This window comes from Mustela nigripes, chromosome 12 (genome assembly GCF_022355385.1).
Source record: "Mustela nigripes isolate SB6536 chromosome 12, MUSNIG.SB6536, whole genome shotgun sequence".
Lineage (NCBI taxonomy): Eukaryota > Metazoa > Chordata > Mammalia > Carnivora > Mustelidae > Mustela > Mustela nigripes.
In genome coordinates, this window is record NC_081568.1 from 142,847,130 (window position 1) to 142,870,516 (window position 23,387).

Sequence of the window (23,387 nt, forward strand, 5' to 3'; positions counted from 1 at the left end):
AATCGAACCCCAAACCAGCTTTATTTTCTTCCACACCATCCCAGTGGGTCCTATCCCAAACTCTGATTCAATGGTCTAGGGTGGGGTCGAAAGCCTCCCAAATGATTCTACTATGGATCCAGGAGAGATAAGCTCCATTAGGATGTTTTGTTTTATAGCCAAATAGATCACCACTGGGATGCCTGGGTGGCTCAGGTCATGATCTCAGGGTCCTGGGATCGAGTCCCACATCAAGATCCCTGCTCGGTGGAGAGTCTCCTTCTCCCTCTCCTTCCCATTCTTGCTCTCTGTTGCTATTTCCATCTCTCTGTCAAACAAATAAATAAAATATTTTTAAAAATTGATTACTATTTATTACATAAACCTAGGATAACACCCTATTTTTACCTCCAGAAATCCACACGTTCTTGAAGGTCCAGCGCAAATGGCAAACTTTCCAGGAAGCCTTCCCAGATCTCACTAGATCACAATCAATGTCTGCTTCTCCCCCAACGTCTGGTTCTCCCCTGTGTTTTGGGTGCACCACTCCATAAGACGTTTCCACATTCTGCATTCTAACACACTTCAGAAGCTGCAATAAAAGAACAGTAGGATCCAAATACTAGTTCTGTGAATTACCCTGTGATTTTAATACAATCCTTAATTCCCAAAGATTTAAAATACTTCATCTATAAAATTCAAAAAACAAATGGTTGCCTCACAGTGTTACTCTAAGGTTCAAATGAGATGCTCCCCAACCTTCTTCACATGATAGTACACAGAAAATGTGATTATAACAGCTTACTGGTGTTACCAGAGGCCAAGGGAGTAAAAGCACTTGAGCTCCAGGGATCCCAAATGGACCAGGTTTAGATGCTCACCACTAAGAAATTCAGAGGCAGAGAGATAAGTAGTGGTAAACCAAGAAAGGAATTTATTTCCGTGAGGCCAACATTGGGAAGAGAGGACTATGGTGTGCCAAAAACTAGCTCCAAAGGGAAGAAAGTACCTCTAGGTTTATGTAAGGACAATATGGGACAAAGGTCAGGGGGTAAGTACAGGTGCAAAGTGGAGGTCAGGTCTATCATCGTCTTGGGGTCAGTCACGCGGGGTCTCGCTGGCACCATGGCAGTCCTCATTGCTTGAGGGGGGAGATTCAGTTCCCATTATAAGATATTTTGTCTGCCGGGCCTTTTGCCTGAGTGAAGTGGTAAGCTGGAAAGAAGGACTAACCCATTAAAGAGTACAGACTAAGGCAAAAAAAAAAAAAAAATGGAGGTAGTTAAGGCAAGAGAGAGAGTATAAGCAGGGAGAGCAGAAGGCAGAGGGAGAGGGAGAAGCAAAATCCCAGCTGAGCAGGGAGCCCGATTCGGGGTTCGATCCCCAGACCCTGGGATCATGACCTGCGCCAAAGGCATACATTTCACCAACTGAGCCACCCAGGTGCCTCTGAATGCTACTAATTTTTAAACATGGTGCCTCTGAATGCTACTAATTTTTAAACATGGTATCACGTCTGATGATTTTCCTTCACAACCTCTTCGTTTTTTAGCTCGATGATGATAGACCAATTCTGTTTCTCCTACTGAAATTAGAACTATCTGACTTTCGTGATTGTGGTTAGGGAGGCTGAACAGGGAGGAACTGACTCCCAAAGAAATACAAAACTGATAAGCTTTGAGGTAACTGATCTTTTTTTTTTTTTTAATAAAGATTTTTATTTATTTATTTATTTGACAGAGAGAGATCACAAGTAGGCTGAGAGGCAGGCAGAGAGAGAGAGGGAAGCAGGCTCCCGCTGAGCAGAGAGCCCGATGTGGAGCTCGATCCCAGGACCCTGAGATCACGACCTGAGCTGAAGGCAGTGGCCCAATCCACTGAGCCACCCAGGCACCCCGAGGAAACTGATCTTAAATGCAATTGACATAATAAAATAAAGTACTTCTCTGTGATTATGGCTATTTCATGTCACGGTGTGTGCCCATCACCCCCAGAGATAACAATTTCATTTGCTTGGGGCACAACCTGAGGCATTGGGAGTGTTTAAAACTCCCAGATATTCTCACATGCATCTGAGGTCAAGGACCACTGGACATAAAAATTTTGAGTCAGAAACATCATTAGGTAAATTTCAGTTAAAATTTTCGTAAAAGCAGAGTATGTATTTTTCCAGTCCACAGAAATTATCTAATCCCCAGTGCCCCCCAACCCTTTAAAAGATTTGATTTATTTACTTGACAGAGAGAAAGAGAATGAGAGCAGAAGTAAGGGGGTCAGGGGCAGAGGGGGAGGGAGAAGCGGACTCCCCAAATATCTTAAGATCTTAAAATCCCAGCTGAGCAGGGAGCCCACTGCAGGGGCTCGATCCTAGGACCCTAGGATCATGACCTGAGCCGAAGGCAGAGGCTTAACCTGCTCAGCCATCCAGGGGTCTCTCCAAATATTACTATAAAAGGAAAGTGTAAAAAATAAAACAAATGTTAAAGAAAGAAAAAGTTCCATATAGCCAGGAATGTTGTTGTTTTTTTTTTTTTTAGATTTTATTTATTTATTTGTCAGAGAGCGAGCAAGCGCGAGCGAGCACAGGCAGACAGAATGGCAGGCAGAGTCAGAGGGAGAAGCAGGCTCCCTACGGAGCAAGGAGCCCGATGCGCGACTCTGATCCCAGGACGCTGGGACCATGACCTGAGCCGAAGGCAGCTGCTTAACCAACTGAGCCACCCAGGCGTCCCAAGCCAGGAATGTTTGCAGACCTATTTCTTTCAATTCAAGAAAGCTGAACATCTTGAAGTCTAAAGAATGCTTTCCCCATTTGTTTATGTTTTGGGGTTTCATGGTAAACAGGATTATCTCTTACAGATTTTGCCTCCAATGTTTGGAAACCTCAAAATAGAAAAGAGACTTCTCAGCGATTCTGATTCTAATTAATGAAATCGCTTAATGTAAAGCGGCTTATCTTTATGAATTCATCAGAAATTCTGAAACTCATAATTAATTCCATTTATAGTTACAAAATCCTAAATGTATTTCCATTGAGTATTTCCACGGAAGAGGTTCAACTTGCTTACTGGGAAATAACAAAAGAGGCAATAATCCCAAATGAGGCATTCTGCCTCTGTTCAAAAGCCTGAAATGTGTCTGCGCAGGTCATGTAAACAAAATTTCAGATAGTGTGAAACAGATAAATCACTGCCCCCCAAATTCATGCAGGCGCACACACACATACACACACCTGTTTCTTCTGCCATGCAACTTGGTAAGTAAATACTTTCGACTCTTCTAGCTTTCATATAATACTGACTGTGCCATTCAAACACATTTCTGAGCCTCAGTTCCCATATCAATAGAAGAAGGGGGCCACAGTATCACAGGTGCTTTGGAAACCCCTGATTAGGATTTCAAGAAACTTCAAGTAAATGAAAGGGAAACCAGCAGTTGCTGTGTGGTTGTGTTCACAAGTCAATCATGTGGTTGCAACAGAGAAAAATACAGCTAAGCTAGCTTAGCAAAAACAAATTTTGGGGGGACACCTGGCGTGTTCAGTCAATAGAGCGTGTGACTCTGTTTTTGTTTTGTTTTGCTTTGTCTAAGACTTATTTATTTATTTGAGAGAGAGAGAGAGAAAAGAGCGCAGCAGGGAGGGGCAGGGGGGAGGGAGAGAGAGGCCCCAAGGAGACTCCCCACTGAGCGCAGAGCCCAACATGGTGCTCCATCTCACAACTCTGAGATCATGACCTGATCAGGGTCTCAGCTGACTAAGCCACCCAGGCACCCCAATAGAGCATGTGACTCTTGATCTCGGGATCATGAGTTCCAGCGCCACGTTGGGTGCCTACTTAAAAAAGAAAGAAAGAAAGAAAAGAAACAGAGTTTTTGGAAAGTATCAGTAATACCCAAAGGCAGGCATTAGAGAGTAGGACCTTGTAAGGGATGCAGCCCAAGAAGTGGGTGCTCCCGAGCCGCTACAAGTCTCATCAAATTCTAGCTGAAGAAGGCTCTCATTGCTATTTTTCTCTGAACATTGCCTTTATTTATTTATTTATTAAAGCTTTTATTTATTTATTTGACAGACGGAGATCACAAGTAGGCAGAGAGGCAGGCAGGGAGAGAGAAGAGGAAGCAGGCTCCCTGCTGAGCATAGCAGGCTCCAACCCAGGACCCCAGGACTGTGACCTGAGCTGAAGGCAGAAGCTTTAACCCACTGAGCCACCCAGGTGCCCCTAAGCATTGCTTTACTTGTCCTTTCTCTACCCAGTGGTTTTCTTTGCACTAGTAAAAAGTAGCACCAGTGGTGAAAAAGAAGTGAGTACATTCCTGCTGACCACTGACATCTCCCCTCTAGAACTCAAGACCAACTAACAAGAGTCTCTATGTCCCTATGAAAGATGAGAAGCGAGTCTGACTGGTCTAGCTTGGAGCAGCCATCCCCCCATGGTTGAGTCACTAGGGAGGCGAAGTGTTCAGTGGTTCTGACTGGGAGGCAGAGACCTGTTCTTGCCCCACCAACTGTGAGTTCCCAGCACTGTGGCAGAAGGCATGAGAGAGGTCTGTTCTGCCTTCTGCAGGCTAAGCCTGCTCACTCCCTGTCTCAATCTTTTCAACAACCTTATACCACAGAGTTCTGTCCTCATTTGGGGGGAAAAAAAAAAAAAAAGCTGATGCTTAGAATTTTGAGGGACTCACCCAAGACCACATGGCAAGGAGCAGTTGAGGAGCCCATGTCCTCAGCACTGAGAGATGAGCGTCCTTGCTGCAAGTTACACCATTGAGAGGTATGTGCCATGTATGTTGGCTAACGCAGCAAACACTTGACGATATTGTAGTTAGCTGATGGTTTTGCTTGGACATTCTAAGCACTGTAAACAATATTTGGGTCACTGATCTTTTATAAATGAGATGCAACAGTGAGTAAGAGAGTAAAAGGTGATAGTTTGCTTTCCTTAGCACACGCCTCCCGGGAACTAACAAATGGTCTGTGTTCAGGAAGAATAGAGATCATTCCGGTCATCTAACACGGCTCTTTGTCAGGCAGAGTGCTAAATGCTTGATCTGCACATCACACTGAGTCCTCCAAAAACACCAATGATGGAACTACTGCTGTTACCCACATTACCCAGATGGGGGGAAAAAAACAAACAGATTGAGAGAGACTTGGTAACTAGTTCCAGTCTACCATTACACAGTGGCCCCTCTGGGTTTTAAATCAGGGCCAGCTGGAGGTTCCTAGCTGGTTCAGTCAGAAGAGCACGCAACTCTTGACCTTGGGCTCTTGAGTTCGAGCCCCATGTGGTGGATAGACACCCCATAGCTCTGAACCACTGGGCTCTGCCGACAGGTCAGGCATGCAAATATATCATATATACAGCATACATTAAATCTCTAGCTAATATTCGATATATTTTCAAAAACATCAGAAATAACAATTGCCAGGAGTTTCTCATCCCCCATTTACTGGCAGTCCATTCCGTACCAAATATTGAGGTAGGTAGTTCATATTTTGATTGTGTTTTATAGACAGACTATAGTTGACTGATTTTCCTTTTTTAACAAGATAGTGATCTGATTTCTTTTGAAAGAACTGACCAATCTTTCAAAGGAAACTTTGTTTTTTATCTTTGTCTCTGATGAGGGGAATTCTGTCCCTTATCAGCAGACATGCCCAGCGTCCTCGGGAACGAATTCTGAAGGATGATTGCCCAGCCTCCAGCCTACTGCATGGGTATCTCGAATTCTTACTCACCTGGGTTCTCTCTTCAGTAATTCCTCACCTACAGCTCCTTGAGGCACCGGGTAAAGCAGGAAGAAAACAAAGATATGAACACATTGGTAAAACAACAACAACAACAAAAACAGCTTATATTTGTCACACTTAAAGAAAGTGAAATATAAAACGCTTTACCCATGTGTGCTGTAAGTTAACAAAAGCCCGATAAACTGGCATGTATTTAATAAGTATAACTCATTATAAACCCTATGTTTCAGTTCTGTTAAAGGAAAATCAAAGAAGGGGCACCTGGATGGCTCAGTCAGTTGAGTGTCCAACTCTCGATTTCAGCTCAGGTCTTGATCTTGGGTTGGTGAGATCAAGCCCCATGTCAGGCTCCAAGTTCAATGTGAAGTCTGCTTGAGGTTCTCTCTCTCCTTCTGCCGCTCCCGCTCATGCTCTCACTCTGTCTATAATGAACAAATCTTTTTTAAAAAGTCAAATCAAGGAAGAGAAAGTGAGTAACACAATTGAAGGACTATATTAACAAATAAAGAATAAAGCAGAAGAAAAAAGAGAAAAATTCTATTCACAGACACATAGAGACACATTAAAATCTAAAAGAAACAGAGTTCTAGAGGAAAATGAAAAGAGAATTTGGGCGGGTAGGGAGAGGGACCAAAGATCTGGTGGTTTCCAATCACTGTGATTCAGAATGTGGTCAGAGGAGCATGAAAACTGCCCAGAGCACCTGTGAAAACACAGACAGTTGACCCTACTGTAAACCTACACGTCAGACTCACTGAGGGCCTGGACCCACAAATCTGTCATCAAAACCACCTCCTCAGTTTGTTCCCAGGCACATGAACACCTAAGAACCACCACCTGAGGATCGCAGGAGTGGCTCTGTGTGCCAAGATGCAAAACTTCAGAGGATTCCTAACCCCAAAGTCAAAACTGATGAATAATATTTTGTACCTTTAAGAAAGATGAGGACCTTGATTTTTTTTTTTTTAAATAGCAAAAGCATGTGAATTCACAACACAAATACTGTATTGCCATCAAATCTGAGAGCATTTCTTTTTGTCATTTTTAAGAAGGAAAATCCCCTTTCCTGGTGGGACAGGGTCAAGCCTTATATTTCATCTCAACAATTAAGACTGCTTGTTTTCTAATCATTGACAAGAGAGAACGTCTGAGAACTTCCTGAATCATGTATGATATTTTAGAACATATGCCCATTCTTACAAAGAAAATTTTCAGACTGGGTTAATAACTTTCCCCCAAAACAAGAACCACTTCTTAAAGTTAATACAAAGATTTTTTAAAAATCATGTTGCATTTTTGCAACCATAGTCACAAAGCATACCTTGATTAATCCAATTGTCTTCACTGACCAGTCAGCCAAAAACTTCTTCTTCATTGTCTCAAACAGACAGTAAGGTCTGAAAATCAAGCTTCGATGACTGACAAATTTGGATCTGGAGATCAGAAACTGAAGTCAGATAACACTACCCATTTGATTCACCTTCTACAACTTTGTTTCCACCTACATTCTATGGAGTTGTCAGTTACATCTATAATTTCTTTCTCCTGTAGAGTTCAAACTCCTTCCCTTCATGTCCATGTTTACATCACTGTCTAGAATTTTCTTTTATTTGACACTGGAGGAAATGACTGGTTTTTTAAACCCTCAAATACCAATGGCTAACAGCCCATGCTGCAAAGCCAGCCAATTTCCATGTATGGTTAAAGTTCACAGAGTTTCCATTCTTAATTCAGATTTATAAAAGGAAATTTCACCAAATTGTAAATAGCATCATTTATCAAGTTTATTGCTCCGGCAAGTCTGATTTCAGAAGTTACCTGGCTGAATAACTTTTACGTGGCTCCGGTCTTCTGGCAAAAATTCATTTTTTAAAATTTTGGCACAAGGAGAAGGTGTAAGAAATGGTACACATGAAATACATACAGTTCTTGGCATATCAATTATACCTCAGTAAAACAGTTTTTTAAAAAAAATAACTAAATAGGGACACCTGGCTGGCTCAGTCAGTTAAGCACATCATGATTCCAAGGTCTTGGGATCAAGTCCCGCACTGGGCTCCTTGCTCAGCCAGGAGCTTGCTTCTTCCCCTGCTTGTGCTCTTTCTTTCTCTCTCTGACAAATAAATTAAAAAATCTTTTTAAAACATAAAAGAAGTAAATAAAAAGCTAAGGGGGAAAAAGATAAGAGCACAAGAAATCCCAATCGGCACCACTGACTTTGCAGGCTGTGAAACAGAGACCAAGCCTTTGTTTTCTTTCCCCCTTCAATTATAAAGAACATACTGCAAATCACATATTTAGTCGCCCTACAAATTAACCAGAGTCCTTACGAAAACTAGAAATCAGTTCATATTTCATGGACCCAGAGAAGGTTCAATTAATCACAGAAACAAAAGAATTTTTAATGTGCCTGCCTCATCATTGCCACCAACACCTGCTCACTCCTAGTACCCTGAGCGCCCTCTGCCAATTCAAGTTATGTTTTAGAACTGACCTTAGCTTAAAATATATATTATTTTAAAAATAGGTAATCAGCCCAGTATGTGCTTTGTGCGTCCTTTACCTGAGGCGACAAAATAATATTTATTGGTGGTCAGTCTGTCAACAGTGGAGAAAACATATGTTTATCACTAATGTAGGCAATTTCGAAATATTTTACTTCCCTTGTCTTCTCCCTGAAAAATGAAATTTTATCAACCCTTAGGGTTTTTATCAACATTTCATTTCTGCGGGCGTCTACATCATCCCAGAGACCATGCTCAGGTTCATGATTTGATCTGGTGAATTGTAGCCAAAGGGATCCCCAAGGATATAACTAGGTATTGGCATCTCGCTATTCTTTCCCATTCCAAAACCAAAATGCATAACTATAACAGAGGATAGATTCTCATCACTCTAAGACAGATGTGCACAGCCTTCCAGAAAACGGGGGGAAATGTACTAATTAGATTCCTAAAATGCTGGCCTGAGATCAGGTACGTGACCAGCACCACCCACACCTGGGGAGCCCAGGACTTCCCTGCGTGCCCCAATCCCAGCCCCAACCTTGCCACAAAGACCCCACTTCTGTCATTCTGGGTAAGGCTCCAGATTCCAGATTTTTGGAACACTTCTCTGTGTCACCAACAGGCGACAAGTTTGGGGGTCAGTTGAACTAAGCGAACTTTGAGAGTGTTTGAAAGCCTCTACGTCTCTAGGCTTTCATTTGAAGGATTCACAGTTACTTACAAAAGAGGTCATAGAAATACATGCGTTCTGATGTAGGGTTGGAAGAAACTACCACCTGCTCCCACTCCTGCATGCACAGAGGCAGTGCTCTGGGATATGGGGCGGGATTGTGGCTGCTGGATGTGTTGTGTGGGACTCTGTCTCTTCCCTGCCTGCATGGCTCTCTGTCTCTTCCCTGCCTGCATGGCTTCCCTGCCTGCATGGCTTCCCTGCCTGCATGGCTCTCGCCTTCAGGAGCAAAAAGGGTGCATACTACATTTCCCACGCTTCCGGGCCAGAGGGCTGGGTCCAGAGAGATTCCATCCGTGTCAGGCTGTTATCCACCATCTCAAGGGATGAGAAAGAAAAAGCAGCAGCCTTATTTCTCCAACAGCAGCTCCTGGCAGGAGTGTGGACATGGGTAGACAGGTGACTCCAGTGTTTGCCAGCAAATTCTAGGAGCCCAAGATATCCAAGTCCTCTGGTGGTGACCTTCCCAAGATTTCCCCAGAAAGCAACCTTCCTCATCTACACCCCTCCCCACTCTCCACCCTTCAAACGGCTACGGAAGCCCTTTAGCCTGCGTATTAAATCTCTTCCTTCCTGGTTCAGAAATGGCCATTGTTTCCTGGACATGGCCCCATCAGTCATGGTTACACCCATTAGCTCGCGGATTCTTAGAGCTGAAAGTATTAATCCAGAAATTTGCTCTCTGTGCCCAGAAGCATTACAGTCCAGCAGACACAATCTCCTAGAAAATGTATAGTAAAAACTCACAAATCCCAGAACTCCAGTGGGAGACTGCACGTGAATCAACTCCTTGAAAATTCAAGTGCTCCCTAGCGTGGGCCCCAAGAGCAAAGGTGGCGAATCCCCCACAGGGGGAAGGATGCCTTCCACATTCATGAAGTTCCAGGAAAATTGGCTAATGCCTTCCTGGTGTGAAATGAACTCCAGTATGACACCTCATCTCTAATGTGGTGCTCTCCAGAGTTTTTCTCTCCTATGGAATCCAGGGTGACTTTAAAGGAAGGTGTGACACCAAAACTACTGGAAATGTAAGCATCTCCAAATACTAAATTCTTCAAGGGTTTGGGGAAAGATTTATTTTGGCACGAGTTGACTTTAGAAGTGTTAGAGGATGATGGATGTAAATATATGGATTTTTCTACCTTTCTTTAGTCAGAGGTAATTTCAGAAAGCAACCCAGAGTTTTAAAAAATGGCAGAGAACCTGGAAAATGAGGTCCCGGAGATGCACATGGTTCATAACACTTTCTGCGATGAGAGGGATGTTCTTTATCCGTGTAGACCTCTAGCGTAGGTCCTGATTACATGTGGCTGCTGAGCACATGACATGTGGCTGGTACAATGGAGAAAATGTGTAATTTTATGTAATTGTAATCTAAAAAAAGGAAACAGTCACATGGGGCTACTGTTGGAAAGTGAAAATTTTTCAAACCTACTCGACACAGGTCTGACGACAATATAAAAATGTTATATTTATAAAACTGGACAGCCACGTGTGGAAGAATGAAACGGGACCACTTTCTTACACCACACACAAAAATAAACTCAAAATGGATGAAAGACTTAAATGTGAAGCAAGAATCCATCAAAATCCTAAAGGAGAACAGAGGCAGGAACCTCTTGGACCTTGGCCACAGCAAGTTCTTCCTAGACATGTCTCTAAAGGCAGGAGAGACAATAGCAAAAATGAACTATTGGGACCTCATCAAAATAAAAAGCTTTTGTACAGCAAAGGAAACAGTCAACAAAAACCAAAAGGCAGACTACAGAATGAGAGAAGATATCTGCAAACATCTTATCAGATAAAGGGTATCTTTAAGATACTAGATATCTTAAAATCTAGTATCTACGATCTTTAAAGAACTTACCAAACTCATCACCCAAAAAACAAGTAATCCAGTCAAGACGTGGGCAGAAGACATGAACAGACATTTCTCCAAAGGAGATACACAAATGGCCAACAGACACATGAAAAAATGCTCAGCATCACTAGGCATCAGGGAAACACAAATCAAAACCACAGTGAAATACCACCTCACACCAGTCAGAATGGCTAAAATTAACAAGTCAGGAAACGACAGATGTTGGTGAGGATACAGAGAGGGGAACCTCCTTACCGTGTTGGTGGGAATGCAAGCTGGTGCAGCTACTCTGGAAAACAGTATGGAGGTTCCTCAAGAAGTTAAAAATAGAGCTAACCTATGACCCAGCAATTGCATTACTGGGTATTTATTTGAAGGATACAAACACAGTGATTCAAAAGGGTACATGCACCCCAATGTTTATAGCAGCAATGTCCACAATACCCCAAATATGGAATGAGTCCAGATGTCCATCAGCAGATAAATGGATAAAAAAGATGTGGCAGGGTGCCTGGGTTGCTCAGTGGGTTAAGCCTCTGCCTTCAGCTTGGGTCATGATCCCAGAGTCCTGGGATCAAGTCCCACATTGGGCTCCATGCTCAGCAGGGGTCCTGCTTCCCCACCCACTTTCTCTGCCTGCCTCTCTGCCTACTTGTGATCTCTCTCTCTCTCTGTGTCAAACAAACAAATAAAATCTTAAAAAAAAAAAAAAGATGTGGTATATATAAACAATGGAATATTATTCAGCCGTCAAAAAAAGAATAAAATCTTGACATTTGCAATGACATGCATGGAACTAGGGGTATTATGCTGAGCCAAATAGGTCAGAGAAAGACTAATACCACATGATTTCACTCATATGTGGAATTTTAGAAGCAAAACTGATGAACATAGGGGAAGGGAGGAAAAAATAAAAGAAGATTAAAAATTGAGGTAAGGCACACCTCAAGAGATGCTAAACTCTATAAAGCAAACTGAGGGTTGCTGGAGGGGAGGTAGGTGTTGGATGGGGTAACTAAGTAATGGGCATTAAGGAGACCACTGGGTGTTATAAGCAACAGATAGAGCATGAAATTATACCCCTGAAACTAATTTTAAAAATTACAAAATGTATCAGGTAGTCAATTTATGCACAATAAATAAAATCTTAAAATTTATAAGATAACAATTATAATCTAAAAAAACCCCCCAAAACAAAAATCTTATATCCAATAAGTACATTTATAGAAAGAATAAAATTATATCAAAATATAAAGTCCGTTATATAGTGTTAATAATAAATTGACTGCTATGTAAAGTCAGTATGTACTGAAGTCATAGCTATACATCTCTTTCCAATTTAAACATTTTATTTTGGGGGCACCTGGGTGGCTCTTTTGGTTAAGGGTCTTCCTTTGGCTCAGCTCATGATCCCAGGGTCCTGGGATCAAATCCCGAGTAAGCCTCTTTACATTGTGGAGAATCTGCTTGAGATTCTTTCTCCCTCTTCCTCTGCCCCTCCCCCTGCTCATGTTCTTTCTCTCTAAAATAAATAAATAAAAATCTTAAAAAAAATTTTTTTTTTTAATTTTGGGGCACCTGGCTGGCTCAGCTGGTAGAGCAGGTACTTTTAATCTTTAGGTCATGAGTTTCAACCCCACGATGGGCATAGAGATTGCTTAAAAAATAATAAAATAAAATATTAATGTTAAAAAATTTAGTTAGATTTTAATGAGACAAACAGTAAATGAGAACATTGTTGTTAACCCTTCAAACCATTCAGATAAACACCAAGCCCCTACACCCCATCAGTCATTTCCATTCCTCATGTCCTCTGAGGCCATGGCAGAAATACTGTTATAGGTTAGATGTATATATTCTCAGAATTTCTTCCATGCACTTAGAAACGTATTTGTCAGAGATGTGTGGGTGGCTCAGTCAGTTAAGGTCAGTTAAGACCTTTCGACTCAGGTCATGATCCCAGGGTCCTGGGATTGAGTCCCACATTGGGCTCCCTGTTCAGCAGGGAGCCTGCTTCTTCCTCTCCCTCTGCCCTTCCCCCTGCTTCTGGTCTCTCTCTCTGACAAATAAATAAAATCTTCAAAAAACCCCCATATTTGTATATAGATACAATCTATGGATTTATGTTAGATTAAATTAGAACATATTTTCTTGTTCTCAGTATAGTTGCACATAGACCTCATTCTTTTGCATGGCTGTGTAGCATTCCTAAGTGTGGAATTTTGTGTGTGTGGCCATTCTGACCATTTTGATCATTATTCCCTCGCTAGAATCCTTTTTTTTTTTTTAAGATTTATTTATTTATTTTAATTGGGAGGCAGAGAGAGAGAGAGAGACAGCACATAGAAGGAGAGGGAGAAGCAGGCTTCCAGCAGAGCAAGGAGCCCAATGTGGGACTTGATCCCAGGAACCAGGATCATAACCTGAGCTGAAGGAAGATGCTTATCCAAATGAGCCATCCAGGCACCCTCCCCTTGCTAGAATTTAATTTATTTGTAGCTTTTTTTTTTTCTATCACAAACAATATCACAATGAGCATTCTTTTATGCAATTCTTTGTGTATATTTTAAATTTTAACATTTCCCTCTGTGATGACTGTATAATTCGTATTCACCATTGCCTCCACTGATATTATCAAAGTTTGGGGAGTTTGTGTTTTTTGTTTTTTTTTTGTCAAAATGAAGAGCCAAAAGTGAATCTTATTTAGATTTTCCTCTATTTACTAATGAGGTCAAGCACCTTCCCATATGCCTGCTAAATTTCATCTTCTGTGAATTGACTATTTAAATCATTCATATCATTTTTTAAATCAGGAAAACACATATGAAAACACACCAAGATTAGGGCCAAATTATCTCTTCTGGAATATACAGTGCCTTGCACATACAGCTCTGTAAATACTTCCTGAATAAATGAATAAAACAGACAATACCACAAAAATCTCATACACACACACACACACACACACACACACACAAGGATAAACTAAGTCCATACTATTTTTAACCTAAGTTCCATATTTCAGAGTATCAGGTGTGGACAGGTAAATGACATGTTTGTATCACAACCTCTAGAACTCCCCATTATTCTACTAGACCAGTAAACTGTAAAAATCCAACTTAAAAAAAATACTCGTTCTATAACCCCCTCAAAAAGTATTTTTTTTTTTAGATTTTATTTATTTATTTGACAGACAGAAATCACAAGTAGGCAGAGAGGCAGGCAGAGAGAGAGGAGGAAGCAGGCTCCCTGCTGAACAGAGAGCCTGGTGCAGGACTTGATCCCAGGACCCTGAGATCATGACCTGAGCCAAAGGCAGAGGCTTTAACCCACTGAGCCACCCAGGTGCCCCTCAAAAAGTATTTCTGATGGAACTGTTATTCTAATTCCAAGTGATTTTTCTCCAGACTTCAAGCTCCCTAAATTCTCCCCAGTAAAATAAGAATATTTTAATTCATGGACTTTTTGAATTTCACAGAGTTGACTGACATAGCTAGATGATAAGGATAATTCCATCACAAATACTCCAGAATGTGTCCACTCCTGCCTTATCAACACTGCTATGGTAAGAGTACTCTGTATTTCTCTTGGTGGACTCTGCTCCTTCCTACTCTCCATCCACAAGGCATCTACAAGGGTGCCTCCAATCCCAGCCCTTTGGGTGGGTTTAGAACCAAAAATTGGCTTGAGTAGGCAAGTGGAGATGATTATTTATCACCCCCAGGGCTTCTGCAGGAGCAGTAGAGGAAGTCAGTCTCTCCCATTATAAGTCCAAAGTGACTATGAGCCATTTCACTATCTGGTCTGCAAAACATGCTTGAGAACAAAACCGAAGGAAAAGCGAGTGAAGTCTGGAAATGGACATAGAAACAGGACAGGAAAGGAGAGAACCATGTCCTGAGTGTGACATTTAAACCATGCGATCAAGTTGCACTTGAAATCATATCTCCTCGTCAACTTTGCAAAGTACCCTAAAATATGTAATTTAAAAAAAATTATTTTTTCAGCCGTCTTTTACTTGATACCACTGGAATTCAGATTTTGGTCCCTTATGATGGAAAAAAATCCCCACTCACACATTTGGACCACAACTATTTTTTTGAGGGCTCATTCTGAATTAGCAAATATCCAGGTGACCTCAGCTTCCCTCCGCCTCTCTGCTGGCCAGAGACTTTGTCTGAGCCTATACTTCGGCAGCTGACCACAGCACCGCTTCTTAGGTGTGCAACATTTTCTCCACATTAAATTCTCTCAGGTAAATAATGGTACAGAAGCTACACAGATCAGATGATACCATCCTTGTTTTATTAATGAGAAAAATGGAGACACGACAAAGCTAAGGAAGTTCAAGGTCTGGGACAATATCCAAGACTTCCAACTCTGCTGCTTCTTTGGAGCCCCTGCCTTTCCCCAACGATGCTAAAGGTGCAGTGAATGAGCAACAAGACCCAAAACACTGCAGAAGTTGTCAGTATCTCACGATGCCATCCTGGACATTTCCTGGCCTTGCGCCCTGGAAACCACTTTTAGTTTACATTCTACAGGAAGGTCCATGGAAATGCCCTCTTCTGCAGTAATAAACAGCCCACGGTCAAGGCTGTTCCTTATCACAGTCAATGCTGATCCCACCAAAGGATGCCGCGGAAGGAAGGACAACTCTCAGAAGCCACTGAACCTTCTGGCAACCGGCTTTTTAAAAGAAACAGGGTAAACGCGGCCAACGGCATAGTGGGAGAGTTAGGAATACCATCTGGAATTAGATAAATTGGTGCCTGGATATGAGGTTTGTCACTTAATCCTTGGGTGACGTTAGTACGTCCCTATGCTATTTTATTCTCACCACCTCCTCTGAGTTGGCTCAACCTTCCTCCATCCCGGTGAGGGGCAGGCAGGGGAGCCATTTTAGCAGCCGCTCCAGCCTTGAGAAGCCCTAGCAGATCAAGGAGCCTCGGTCATCTCCCTGTTCTTCCTAGCTTCCTTCCAGGCACTGATGACGTGACATCGTTTACTACACAGTTTGTTACCCATCTTGACTTGCATTAGAGCCAGAAGAGCAGCAGTGACCCAACCCACACCCACCGGAACCAGCATGGGGTCAGGGTTACACCTCATTCTTTCTCTGCAACATAAACCCCTCCCGTACCCCTTCTCTGGCTTTCCTAGGAGGTGATACTCAGGAAACCGGCGACTATGGCTCTGAAGACCATTCACAGAGTTCATGTATGGGTTTTGTTTTGTTTTTTTTTTCGTTAGAATATCATGCATTTGGAGAAGGGTTCCCATTGTCAGAAACTAGATGCTGGACAAGAACTGTCTTTCCTTTCGGATCCTTTGCCTTGTTTGCTCAAACCTGAAATGTGTCAGCCACAAACATGCTTTGGTCCTCCTACACCTTATTCTGTCAGCTTCTCCACAAGGTACCGGAGGTGTGGGCATCTCTCAGGGACTTGCTCATTCCACATCATCTAACTAGCCTCCCTGGATGCAGGGCTTTTCCCTACTGATGGGGAGTACCCAAACCTGTCCTCTCTGAGCCTTGGTTGTCCTATCTGTAAGATGGGAACAGAGAGGAAAAAGTTGTGCTCAGGTAGAAAACTATGCATTCTCTAGAGGATATCCCCCCAGGAAGCTACTCTGCAGCTCCAGTCTGAAGACATGCAAATTTTGTCCAGTTAAGTAGAAACTGAGTTGACTTCCCTTACCCCTGACTGTGGAAAAAACCATGTGTGCCTCCGCTTGTATATTCGCTTCAGGAGTTCTGATCTACAAACATGTTTCTTCTTTGGATTTTCTTTTGAGTCAGTTGTAACATCTGCCTGGTTCTCTCGCTGATTAATGAGCAGGATAACATCTTTAACACCCATTCTTTTTTTTATGTTTGAGGGTAGTCATTATTTCACCACCCTTTTTGAAAATTATTTTTAACAGAAATAAAAACATTACCCATCCCAGAGGGCTGGAGATGAAGCTTTAGTCTAGTTGGACTCCTCAAAGAGAGGCAGCTGCTGTGTCTACAAAGTAATGTTTACAAAACTTAGTGTGCATTAAACACTCAATAAATGTTATCTGTGATTATTTCAAAAGAGAAGGTCATTTTTCAACCAATCGTTTTTATTTTTAACATTTAAATAAATCTTCAGATAAATGACTTTCTATCAGAATTGCTAACGATAGATGTCTGGTGGGGGAAATGGACCTTCCCTCAAAATTAATAATGTTGGCTCCCAGCCTGGCCAACCCAGGTTGAACAGCCCCCCTTCTCTGGGAATAATGCCTTGCTGAAGCTTTCTCCCATCTGGGCATTTTCTTCTTAAAACATAGTAATCAAAACATGGTAACAGAAATTTTGTAACTGGCAACAATAGGGAATCTGTGTGAAAAGTGGAAGTAATTACTTCCAAGTACGAAATAAGAATGTGCCTCTAAAAGCAAATGGGAAAGTTTAATTCTCAGGCCTCTGGCAAATCTGTGTTACAATGTTCCAAAGTACAACCACAGCATAGGAGCCCCAACAATCATGCCTTGTTCGAGTTTTACTTCTTAAGCTTACAGCTAAAAAGACATTCCCCAGCCATTTGCTGTTGCTTACTACCAACTGCTGGCCTTTGTCCTTCAGGGGACAGAAAATTCCTCCAATGGATGGGGCGATGGCAAAGAATAGGAAAGATTTTATCAGGTATGTATTTTTTAAGTAATAAAACAACCATATATTGTGATGAATGATTATTTTTCTTGCCACTGATGTAATTTAATGATTGTATTTAATCTTATTTCCCCAAGTGTGAATACTTCCAGTATTTGAGTTTCTTTTTCTCCCTCCCAGTATTTGACTTTCTCTCTGACTTCTCATTTTCAGAAGAAGCTACTGTTGAATCTTTAACTTTCATGGAAGGTCTTCAGCCAAAGAAAACCATACAGGAAGACTAACAGTCACTGAAATGCTCTATACATAAGGCTCTGATATTACAAAAATTCCAGGGAGATTTTGGATTTTTCTCACCTTTGCTTGCTTGCAACAAACACATCCCATCTTCAAAAAGCTTCTCTATTTTTACCTTACTGAATAAAACTTATTCTATTAACGTGATTTGCTTCTTAACAATGATAGCTAGTCCTAATGACCAAATCTGTTTTCCGCTTGTCAGTGTAGACGTGTGGATCATCATAGTAGACACTCGATGGAATTGCCCAGATGCTTAATTCAATCAGAGGTCTTCGATACCACACATACCCTGTCCCATTATGCAGCTACTCTAATCCTACCCAATCAAATGTACTATGCACATTCCATTGATTGCCTCCATGATTAGTCATTGCGGCCTAGAAATGTCATCAAAAAGAAAACCATCAACTCAACCATACACTGACAGGGTAGAGACACTGGAACCAAGGCTAGCCTGGTGAAATTTAGTATGGCTAGAACTATCAAAGAGTTGCAGCCACTCTGTGTAAGATTGGTAAGAACATTGCCAGCTGGACCCAAGAGTCGTCTGTACCACCCCATTAGACCTGATTCACAGTACGCACCCATTCCCCACACAAACCACCACCAAAGCAGAGCATTTCAGTGAGAATTTGCAAAAGACAACTAATTCTAACTTAACGAAGTCCTCTAAGGAACCTCAATGGATAGAAAGGCATTTCTCCCTGGACACTGAGCTTTCTTCTTCATTATGCACGTGGTGAGTATTTGAAATAACATCACGTGAGAAGAGAAGGATTAGTGTGAACTGTTAATCAGGGAATGCTTCTCTGAACAGACGAAATTAGTACTTCTCTTGCACTTTTTTGCAGGTATCCTGAAAATATGCATGCATAATGTTTCATCAGCTTCTTGCACTATATACCGTAAGAGCATCTTACTCCCTTCCGTATTCTGAGCTCCCAAAACCTGGACAACCCATCACCAAAGCTCTCTTACCTGAGTGACTCACACTGCAGGCGTCAGGCAGGTGGCGGCCCTCCTGCACATTTGTGTACTTACTCCCCTCCGCACCTGTTCAGGCCAACTGCACATTCTATTGTAATTATTAAAGAAATAAAAGTTGATAGGGGCGCCTGGGTTGCTCATTGGGTTAAAGCCTCTGCCTTCGGCTCAGGTCATGGTCCCAGGGTTCTGGGATCAAGCCCTGCATAAGGCTCTCTGCTCAGCGGGGAGCCTGCTTCTTCCTCTCTTTCTGCCTGCTTCTCTGCCTACTTGTGATCTCTGTCTGTCAAATAAATAAATAAAATAAAATAAAAATAAAAAATAAATAAAAGTGGGAGCAGAAAACATCATCGTGGTTCTTCCAACTTACTTCCAAGAAGTAAGTTCAGGCTTTAGAAAAACTCGATGAAGGTGAGTAGCTACCAACAACAACAAAAAAATGCTGTTAAGGGAGTTGGGGACCAGAGAGAAGTAAATAATCAGGGGAAAAACACAGATTTATACCTTCAGGTTGCCCTGAGTGGGTATGTGAGTTCCTGCTCCATTTTAAACAAACCCTCCAAAAAGAAATCCATGGCCATGTATTATGGGAGTTGGGGTGAGGAAAGCAAGACAATTCCAGGGAGCAGCCACTACAAGAGACTAACAAACCAATGCATGGTTATGGATGTCATGTTCCAATATTTAGGTTAAAATTTTTTTTGTCTGTAGTTCCCTGCTCTGACATTGAATCAACAGCCCAAGTGTCAGTCCCCATGGCTTTAGCTAAAAGAGTTCTACTAATAGCAATATTCCAAAAGGGTTAAGTGAAAGGCTCTCTTGACGAGATGAGTCTAGAACGCAAAGGGTATACGGGTCTATGAAGGCAGAATGGTAGGACAGCAGAGGGCTCAGGAGAAGGCTGGGTAAACCTGAAGAGCCATGGTCCTTGCCTCTCCCCTTGCCCAGCTCCGAGGATTTCGCTCTGCTAGGCCGGCCTCATCTTACGGGACAAAATTCAAAGATCATTTCCTCCCTCCTGAGGCGTTTCTGCATCCTGCCGTCACTTCCAATTACTTGTTCATTACCCAGAGCCACTTCGAGACATCTTACAAGGTTTCTTAGTCATTTTACCTCACATCAAAATATGCCAAGACGTCAGTACCGGTCAAGTCTGGATCCAGCCCAAGGCAACGTGCTGTGTTTTTCATGTTTTGTGTTGCTTATTAAGAAGTAAAGATTTGGGTTTGCTCATTAGTCATTGTCTCAAAAACTATTCCATAAGCTTATGTTGACTTCTTGCGAGAACTAATCCTTTCAATGTTTCTTACCTGGAAATGTTCTAGGAAATTCCAGACCAGAGCATCTTAGTATTAATTGTGCCTTTTCAAGGTCTGCTCTAAGAAAAAGAAAAATGAAAAAAAAAAAAAATGCTGTTATAAAGGCTTGGATAAAGATGAAATAACAAAATTCATTAAAATCACCTTTTCCCTCCTTTTAAAAAGTTTACCTTTCCCAAATTCACTGGTATCCATCTGAACCCTAACGAGTACTCAGAGCTCCCCAAAACTGACAGTCCAGAAAGATCTGCACAAATCCTTGTTGTGCATCTTTTGCCTTGGCCTTCCATTCCCTCACTGCTCAGAAACATTTTACCAGTTACTATGGGCCAGGCCTGGGGGGTGCAAGCGAATCTTCCCAGCATCATTTGGATGTTGACCCTCAAACCCACATATGTGAGCCAGACCTCTGCTGTCAGTTCTGTCTGTCCAGAAAACCAAAAAAAAAAAAAAAGAGAGAGAGAGAGAGAGAAAAGAAAAAAGAAAAAAAGTCAGGCTGCAAAGAGAGAGCCCAGTTCAGCCGCAGACATTCACAACCGTGATTTTGATAAACTTCTTCTATTTCACATTCTAAACATCAACAACCCTGTTCTACAGGACATCTTTTTGTCCTTCAAAAATATGTGGTTTTTACTTTTGAGTGTGGCCCACACAGGAATTTTTTTAGTACATATCTCTTTTCTTTTTAAAATTTAATTTCAATTAATTAGCATATAATGTATTATTTGTTTCTAGGGCACAGGTCGGTGATTCATCAGTCTTACACAATTCATAACGCTCACCACAGCACTTACCCTCCCCAGTGTCCATCCCCAGCCACCCCATCACTCCCACCCCCCTTCCCTCCAGCAACCCTCAGGTTGTTCCTGAAATTAAGGGCCTCTTATGGTTTGTCTTCCTCTCTGATTTCATCTTGTTTCATTCTTTCCTGCCTTCCCCTATGATCCTCTGTCTTGTTTCTCAAATTCCTCATATCAGAGATACCACATGAAAATTGTCTTTCTCTGATTGACTTATTTTGCTTAGCATAACACCCTCTAGTTCCATCCACATCGTTGCAAATGTTAAGGTTTCATTTCTTTTGATGGCTGCATAGTATTCCATTGTATATATACACCACCTCTTCTTTATCCACTCATCTGTTGATGGACATCTAGGTTACTTCCATAGTTTGGCTGTTGTGGACATTGCTGCTATAAACATTCAGGTGCACGTGCCCCTTCCAATCACTACATTTGTATCTCTAGGGTAAATACCCAGTAGTGTGATTGCTGGGTCATAGGGAAGCTCTATTTTCAACCTTCTGAGGAACCTCCATGCTGTTTTCTAGAGTGGCTGCACCAGTTGGCATTCCCACCAATGGTGTAGGAGGATGTGATTTCTTTTACCTCAAAGAATCCCAGAGGAAGGGGATGAGTTCTACTATCCTGGAAAATAAACAGAGCTGGTAAATGATAGAAAGATACATAGATGATTAGAAATAAAGAAAGAGACAGATGATCTGTTGTGTTTATAAGAAGCATCTACCTAGGGGCATCTGGGTGGCTCAGTAGGTTGGGCATCTGCCTTGGGCTCAGGTCATGATCCCACGGTCCTGGGATGGAGCCCCGAATCAGGCTCCCTGCTCAGTGAGGAGCCTGCTTCTCCCTCTCTCTGCTGCTCATGCTCTTTCTCTCAAATAAATAAATAAATAAATAAATACCTTTGAGGGAAAAAAAAAAGGAGCAGCAGCACTTACCTACTACATGAAGTTGAACCACGGATATATATCAAACACAAATAACATGAACACCATCTGTTCCTAATAAATCACTCTTTCAGAATTATTAAGGCTTCCGCCTTACTTAACTTTTCCCACAGAAGCAGGGTGATCCAACTACTTGAATTGGAAGTAAGGATATTCTCATAATGACTTCTGGAAACCCCAGAAACAGTTCAGGGTAAACAAATCTCACAGAGAAGAGCTAGCATCTTTTTCTTTTCTTTCTTTTTTGATATCTAGAGCTGCATTAAGCATCCTAGAGCAAGCATCTGCCTTCCTTCCTATTAGCTGAAGGACAGGGCATTTTCTGGAGCCTGTGAACCCTGGGATCCTACCCAAGTCTGCCTTCCACAAGCATGGCTCTTGTCTTTTTGCCTGGTTCAAACTGTCCGCTCTTATCGCAACTTCTCAGAGACATCCGGGGGATTCATTTAACCCTACCATTTCTTTTTGTGACATCAACCACAGGTCATTGGCACTTACCATGGTGTACATTGTCAACAAGCCAGGTTTCCCACAGAGTTGATGCTGAACTGCGGACAGTGACATAAACACTAACTCAGCGTGTCTGCTAAAAACATGATCGGAACTTCACTGGGTTATAGTTGCCTGTGGCCTTGTTGGTCTGAATATAATGCAACAATGTGTGTTCCCAAGAATGCAGGTAGTGGTAACTGTATTTTCGATGCTGTTTCATAAGTGTTTTATAGTTTACCAAGGACATTAAAAATGTTTTCTGCTGCAAGCAAATAGCTTAAAAGGTTTCATTCAACAGGATTTTCAGGCATAGACAGCTCAATCTCCTAATAAACAGGTATATGTTGTAGTCGACATTCACGGACATTTGTGTGGATGAAGTATTAGATTTGGAAAGTGTGTGCCGTGCTCTATGCTGGGCTCTCCCACTCTGGCTTCTAAGAGTGCATGACCTTAAAGGCGCACGTCCATGGAGCATGGTCCCAGCTCCGGAACCCACAGCCAACCAGAGAGCTTCCTGGTGGTTTCTGCACCATTAGCTCCTGTGCAATCCAGAGTATCTTTAGGCTCCACCATTAACTTTACTGGAATCACCAAGATTTCCAAACAGGGTAGGATGTGGACCTACATGTGTGATGGTTGAAAGATTCAGAAACAGTGGAGAACAAGGGCAGCGCTGGCAAGTCCTTTTTTTCTTTTTTTAAAGATTTTTATTTATTGGGGCACCTGGGTGGCTCAGTGGGTTAAAGTCTCTGCTTTAGGCTCAGGTCATGACCTCAGGGTCCTGGGATCAAGCCCTGCAGGGCTCTCTACTCAGCGGGGAGACTGCTTTCCCCCCCCACCCCACCCACTGCCACCTGCTTCTCTGCCTACTTGTGATTTCTGTCAAATAAATAAAGAAATAAACATATTTTAAGAAAAAAGATGTTTATTTATTTATCTGATATCTTTTTAAGATTTTTATTTATTTATCTGATGAGAGAAAGAGCGCACAAGCAGGGGAAGTGGCAGAGGGAGAGGGAGAAGCAGGTTCCACAATGATCAGGGAGCCTGGGATGAAGGCAGAGACCTAA

General features: G+C 42.1%; 1 long non-coding RNA gene across 1 annotated transcript; it reads right to left on the bottom strand.

The window, feature by feature from the left end:
• Positions 1 to 488: 488 nt before the first annotated feature.
• LOC132028043 (uncharacterized) lies at positions 489 to 6,129 on the bottom strand. The gene is made up of 3 exons (XR_009407336.1): positions 5,993 to 6,129; positions 5,720 to 5,756; positions 489 to 571 (listed from the first exon to the last, which is right to left on the bottom strand). It is a non-coding gene; the product is annotated as an uncharacterized LOC132028043 (long non-coding RNA).
• Positions 6,130 to 23,387: the final 17,258 nt, after the last annotated feature.